Raw genomic sequence first — 7,531 nt, forward strand, 5'->3', positions numbered from 1 at the left:
CTTCTCCTCTCTTCTTCTATTTTTTTTCTCCTTCTTTTCTTCTCTGGCCGAAACATTACTACCATTCTACTCATCTCCTCTTTCATTCCCATTCTTTTCTAAACCTCTATAGCCGATTGCCGTAAAAGCTGAAATCCCGAAAGTTATTTCTTATGCCAATTTCTTCTAGTCAAAATCCTCCTATTTTCTTCATCCCTTTTGGCCAATTTTCACATCCTTTAAACCTCAACCCTTGTCGGCAATACCACTGCAAAACCACCATACCAAATCATCTTCCTCTTCACAGTTCCAAAAGCTGAAAACACCATAGTTTTTAGGGACATATAGCCGAATCTTTAGATCTCTAAGATTTAATTTCTGCTAGTGTTTAAGGGCTGGATCTGCATCAAATCTAAGTACAAACTGAAGTGGAATCGTTTTGGTTGAAAGAACCTGAGGTAGGTACTCAAATCTATTCTTTATTTTGGGTTTTAGAAAAGCCGAAATCCCTAAAGGCATAGGGAGGCTGTCGATTGGAGCTTGAGGCTCTAAGGGTTGTAAAAATTGATTTGTTTTGGTGTTAGTGTGATCTAGAGGCTGCTGATCGAAGGCTTGGACAAGTGGAATGACTAGATCGAGATCTAGTCACTAGTTTTGGAAAAAGTAGGATCTCAAGGGCCATATGTATTGATGGCCGATTATGGTAAGTAAGTTTATGATTGTTACCATTGTATTTTGGATCTGATATGTCTAGTGACCAATTTTAGGATATCGTGGGAGATTTCAGTAGCAGTTGGCGCAAATCAAGTGTGTAAACGACACCCACTAACAGACTAGATCGGTAAAAACCGAAAAGCCGAAATGCCAAAAACCCAGCATTTCGAGAACTTGCGAGCGTGTGAGCGCTCGTGGGATTGTTTGTATTGATAATTTTGGTAACTTCAATGGTAAGATTGCAAAGTGTGCAATTTCATGCACCTCGGTGAATTTGGGCTTCGATGGGCTGAAATTAGGTTAAATGGGCCAACGGGCCCAATTCGGTAAAAATGTTCGGTAAGTGTTTCTGTTAATACGCTAATAACTGTAATAAGCATGAAACCCTAAAAATACTGATAAAATTACTTAAATACCTCTGTAAGGTAGAATTACAGTAATACCCTTAAAGGGGTAAGTTTACGATTACGCCCTTCGAGGGTAAATAACTGTTCTTACGCTATAATCTGACTATCTTTCTAAAGCATGCCTTGTTAATTATATATATTCTGCATCATGTCATACTGCATGGGGTTGGGTTTTGTTATGGAGGAAGAACCCATTCTGGTGGCTGTGCCACATATTCTGATATAAGCAGCTTTGCTGCGGATTATAGTTAGTGCCGCAACCGGTGCTAACATTGTAAGTGTAGGGATGGCATGGGTGATTTATTCCCCACAGGAAGTGTAGGGATGGACGGAGGCAAGTGCAGGGTTGGATAAGGTTATCATGCATTAATCATATGAGACTATTTTATTATGGGCCAACTGTATTGAAATGGGCCCAACAGTGTTAATATGGGAAAGGCCCAATATATCTCAACTTGTAATAGGGCTACGACCCATATTGATACTAATATGGGCTAGGCCCAGTATACTCTAATATTGTAAGGGGCTATGACCCAGATTAATATTGATATGGGCTAAGGCCCAATTAACTCTGATTTCTGAATAGAGCTTAGGCCTAGTAAAGCTTGAACTGATTTGGGCTCTGGTTGGGATACTTTGCACATTGAGTTTTCCAAACTCAGCCCCTTTTTCCTTGTAGGTGAGCCTTAGATCGGTGGACTTGGAGCTGGAGGGATTCAGAGTGGCCATGTGGACTATTTAAAATAAGTGCTTATGCCTTCACTTTTATTCTAGATTATTTCCTTTATGTTTTCGGGTTTTAATTTGTAATAAGACCGCTTTAATTATTTTTAATTGTTTTTGGTATGTTTTGTTAGCTTAGATATGATATTGTTTTAATTGTTTGAAATTGAATAACTCTAGGGCACATTTTAAAAAGGTTACTTGATTTCAAAATATCGTGAAAACAAAGCCAAGCTTCCGCAACGAAAACGTTTTCAAAATTAATAACCTTTTCAAATGGTTATAAAAGAATTGGTTTTCCATGAACAATCATTCAGTTAAAGTGTGGTAATTGTTGTGTGCATGTCTAGGATTGGATCCGTGGAGAGCTGGGTACTTAAGCAGTCTAATTGATTCACCTCCTCTTTTCTGGCTTCCTACCTGGTGCACAGCTTCATTCACTTTAATCTATAACGAGGATATTCTTTAAACACTAAGAAAGACTTTAGATAAAACATGACTTTTCTAGTAACGCTTCAATGTGACACACCGGATTCGGTCGTAATGTCTGGGCCGGGTTTGGGGTGTTACACAAAATGTACCTATGTAGAAATATATAAACCATCAATTTTCTTATTTAATTGTTCTACCTGATTCGATAACATGGTGACTGTATCAATATTAAAAACACCGACCACTTTCATTGGGTTTATCCTCATAACTTGCCACTAATAATTATTCAATGCCATCTCAATAAATTCATAAGTCGCTTTGGGTGTTTTATTATTCGGAGTACCACCGGCTTCTACATCAATTAATTGTCTAGTTGAAGGATTCAAACCATTATAGAAGGTTTGAACTTGTAGACATAAGGGTAACCCATAGTGAGGACACCTTCTTAATAAATCCTTGCTCATCTCCCATGCATCATATAGAGTCTCTAAATCGATTTGAACAAAGAAAGAGATATCATTCCTCAACTTGACTATCTTAGCTGGTAGGAAGTACTTTAGAAGAAGAAACTTTTTAGTCATTTGAGCCCATGTGGTGATGGAACCTCATGGCAAAGAGTTCAACCACTGCTTAACTTTGCTCATCAATGAGAAAGGGAATAACCGTAAACGAATGCCATCGTCAGTGGCGCTATTAATTTTGAAAGTATCACAGATTTCGAAGAAATTGACCAAATGAGTATTTGGATCTTCGTCTTGCAAACCATCAAATTGAACAAATGTTGTATCATTTGAATAGTGTTCAGCTTCAGTTCAAAATTATTTGCAGCAATGGTTGGTCTGACAATACTCGATTCAACCCTAGTTAGAGTGGGCTTGGCATATTCATACATAGTACGAGAAACAGGATCTAGATCTACAGCAACAGTAGGAGGTAATTGATTATTCAGGTTATCACCCATCTCCTCAGTAATAACTATGTCCTCTTGTTCATCTACTAAATTTTCTCGACTTTGCCTTGCTTCTCTACAGTTTCTACGAGTTATACTTTCAATTTCACTATCAAACAGTAATGGTTACTGTACCGGTCCAAATTTGATCGGGCCCAAAACCCAACAACCCTAGCCCAAAACCCATTTTCTAACCCCAAAGCCCAAACCTAAAAAAATTAAACTTAAATAACCCCCAAACCCTAAACCGGTCCAATTAGCCTAAATTTAGGGTTTCAAACTCTAAAACCCTAAACCACCTACCCTCTGATGCCTCTAACGATGCCTCAGCACCGCCCCACCATCCTCCAAGTTGCACCGTCACTCACATGCAAGCATTAAACGAGAAAAGACAGAAAGCAAGAAAAGGAGTAGTGTAAACGAATATATAAGCCAAACATACAATGTAAAAGAAACTTTTTTTTCGAATTCAATGAAAAGAAGTAGATTCAAATAAATATAGCAAGCAAACGAAGAGATCTATTATGGAAAGGTCTCACCTTTTTGTTTATTTTTCTTTTTTTTTTCTTCCGAATACACGTACATTTATTTTCTTTATTTTTTATTTATTAAAAATAGCATATATATAGTCACACAAAAGTAAAAAAAATTATAAAAAATTTTACCTTTTTTCGAAACTCCGACCACCGTGCACGGTGGTGGCTCGATGATTTGTGCACAGCAGGTCAAACTGACGACCGGATGGTGACCGGCCCTATGGCCAGGAATCGTCCCCTTCCCCTCTCTTCCCTTTTTGTTCTTCTCCAGCAGCTCAAATGAATTTTTTTTAAAGAACTTGGCCTTTTATAGCCTCCCAAAACGACGTCGTTTTGGGGGCTGCCTTTTAACCCCAAAACGACGTCGTTTTGAGCATGACCCGTGTGATCCAACCCGTCTTACCTTGGGATCTGCGTGTTTTCACTAATTGGGCTATTTACGCCCATAGTCCTTCCGTATTTTTTATTCTTTTAATTTAATCCTTTTGTTATTTTTCTTTTGTTTTTAAATTTGGCCACGTAAATTCGCTTGGAGCTCAATTTGGTCCCTAATGCGTGGATGCGTCGGTGATGGACACGTGTCCAGAAATTGGTTTTATTTCTGTTTGGTCCTCAAAACTCACACGTGTTTTCATATTTACCCCCCTTTTTATTATAATTTTCACCTCTGATTCCATTTTTACTCCAATTTAACCCCTAATCAGTTTAATTTTAGTCCTTTTTATTTTTATTTACTTATTCATTTTATTATTAATTCATTTAGTCATTTAATTTGCCATTGTTATTTTGTTTATTTTATATTTTATTATTCTTACTTATATATATATATATATATATGTCATATAGTATTATTAATAGTTTTAATATTATGGTTTTTATTAATGTACTTGTACGTCATATAGGTATTCTTTTAATATATACACATTATACTCCATATTACGCATATATATATTAGTATTATATTACATATATTTGTTCTTTTGAATGTTATATATATATATATATATATTGTATATTATGTCTATGTTTTAATATATTATGTATATTTTATATATCATGTACATATTATGTACATACTTTTAATATTATTATATATTTATTTTAATATATATTTATGTAATATTATTAACAATTTTTTTATTTTTATTATTATCATTATCATTGTATTGTTACTATTATTATTATACCCTTCATTGTTATCTCTATTGTATTATTACTACTATTATTATAACATTTTCTTCCTTTTGTAATTACTTATACGCTATTATTTTTATACTAACTAATTAATATATATATATATTTAGCACACTTATTTTGCTCATATATCATTACACTTATTATTATCGTTTCATCACATATTTATTTATATCTTTGTAAATAATTTCAAACCTTAAATCATGCATTATTTGTATTATCATTATTATTATTACTAATATTAATATTCTTATATGACTATTATTATTATCATTAGTATTATCATATTTTACCACTATTATCATTATTTATATTACTATTATTATTATTATCATTTTCGTTATCATTGTCATTTTTTTATTTTTCCATGTTTTATTTATTTTTATTTATTTATTTACTTATGTATTCGATCATTTCATTTACCTTATGCTTTTGTTTTATATTTTTATATTACTAGCCTTGCTTTCATCTTTTATAATTGCTCATATCATTGTTATTGACACTGTCGCATTTATTATTACGTAATAGCACCATAATTTGCTTTTATGTTTTACTATAAATCACGTTATATTTTTACTCAATACATTAAAATAATTCTTTCATAAAAGTAATATTCCGTATTTGGTAATTCAACACAATCGTGCCCTAACTTACTGGGTTTCGATTTCTTCTCATTTTACCTAAATAACGGAATATTCTTTTTAATCACAATACGAGTTTTAAAAAAAATGCTTATTTTCTGAGATTCAAGGTGTGGTGCCCTAACTTACTGGGTATGACATTTTGTTACCTCGAAATAAGATTTTTCACAAATAAAGACAATATTCGGTATTCGAAAATTCGAGGAAATGTGCCCTAACTTACTGGGTTTCGATTTTCCTCGTTCACCCTAGCCAACCGAATATCCTTTTAAAAGAAGTTAAAATACATTAATTTTAAATAAAAGGCATGCACAGTCTCAAAGCTTGAGATATCGTGTCCTAACTTACTGGGCATGATATTTTATTACTTTGAGATGAGAGAGTCCTTAACATCCGTTTTAATTTACTCAGTCATTTTTAAATTAACATTAATACAAAGAGTGATCGTATTTTAAATTCTTTCAAGTTTTCAAATTTTCGACATTAAGACACTAATTAATCAACTAGGTACCAATTCTTAGGCGTATCGAGGGTGCTAATCCTTCCTTGTGCATAACCGACTCCCGAACTTGTTTTCTGATTTTCGTAGACCAAAAATTAACATTTTAGTAAATCTTAACTTTTATTAAAATGATTAATTTAAGGTGATCAGATCACACCTCATCAAAAAAGGATTGGTGGCGACTCCCGTCTTCCCGTTCTTTCATTTTTATTTCCAAAATTTAAGTCGATTCCTATTTTTTTCAAAAAAATGGTTACGACAGTCACGACGTATTTCTTCTAGTCATAAACTAAATGAACCTGCCAGAAGCAAATAAAAGAAAAATTAGAATGTAAAAATTAAACTAAAACTAAAATAAAAAGTAAAATAAAATAAAAATGGCTAAATTAATAAAAATCTAGTGTTCCTAATATTTTAGTCCTCGACTACGGTGCCAAAAACTTGATGGTCACTAAACTAACTATAAATACGACAAAGGCAAGTGCACCTATCGAACAATGGTATAGCTATGGTGAGTAGAGAATATCGTATCCATGAGGACTAAAAGTATTAGTAATTACCGTTTTTCTATTATTTAGCCGACAATTTGGAGTGATGTGTTTTAATCTAAATTTACTAAACTAATTTGACTAAGAACACAACAGAGAATGAATCAAGGAAAATCATTGAATCTTAACCAATCAGATAGACAATACCCAGGAAAGAATCCACCTAGACTTCACTTATTATTATGAAACTAAATTAAACGAGTTATTCACTTGGGTCTTGATCCGTAGAAATCCCTAAATTATGTTAATATCTCTTTTGAGAGTAAAAAATTTGACTCTAGGTTGATTAGTTGAAATCTCTTTCTAATTAAAACTCCTATCGTCACTGTTACTCGATGTAACGCCTCAAATTTTATGTTCCTGCTTTTGCAATTAATTGACACAAATATGTATCTGCTTCAGTGGTTAAGTGTTCTAGGTATGTGTGAGAGGTTCCAAGTTCAAGCTTTACATTTGGCAAATTTTGGTATTTTCTTGATTTAAGCAGTATGCTTACTTTGTGGGCTTATATTAATTCTTTGTAATTTCATATCAAAATAGGCTTGCTAGTCTAGTGGTTTGGTGGAGAATTGATATGCTAGAGGTCCTGTGTTCGAATCCTTGCGCGAGTGAGAGAGTTTATTCTTGCTCATTTTCCCTGCTAGAGTCTTGAGAGAGTGGGATTCTAAATAGTTGAATGAGTGGTTAAGTGGGAGGAGTAAATTAAGGGATTATGATGGCATATTCTCTTTCCTGTCGAAAATTTTGCTCAAATTTCTTTCTCTTTTGATGTTACATCTCCCTCTCCCTGCTCTTTCTTTTGCTTTCCTTTTTCCTCCATCGATTTTGATCCTTCATATCGTAGTTCTTTTGTTTCGTTATTTTGGTGCTCCTTACTGCTCTGGTAAGTAAGCATTGATTACAGCT

At 33.6% G+C, this 7,531-nt stretch overlaps 1 non-coding gene across 1 annotated transcript; it reads left to right on the forward strand.

Annotated features, from left to right (window-relative positions):
• The first annotated feature begins 2,678 nt into the window (after positions 1 to 2,678).
• LOC128283397 (small nucleolar RNA R71) lies at positions 2,679 to 2,785 on the forward strand. Its single transcript, XR_008273738.1, has one exon. It is a non-coding gene; the product is annotated as a small nucleolar RNA R71 (small nucleolar RNA).
• Positions 2,786 to 7,531: the final 4,746 nt, after the last annotated feature.

The sequence above is a fragment of the Gossypium arboreum genome, chromosome 10 (assembly GCF_025698485.1).
Source record: "Gossypium arboreum isolate Shixiya-1 chromosome 10, ASM2569848v2, whole genome shotgun sequence".
Lineage (NCBI taxonomy): Eukaryota > Viridiplantae > Streptophyta > Magnoliopsida > Malvales > Malvaceae > Gossypium > Gossypium arboreum.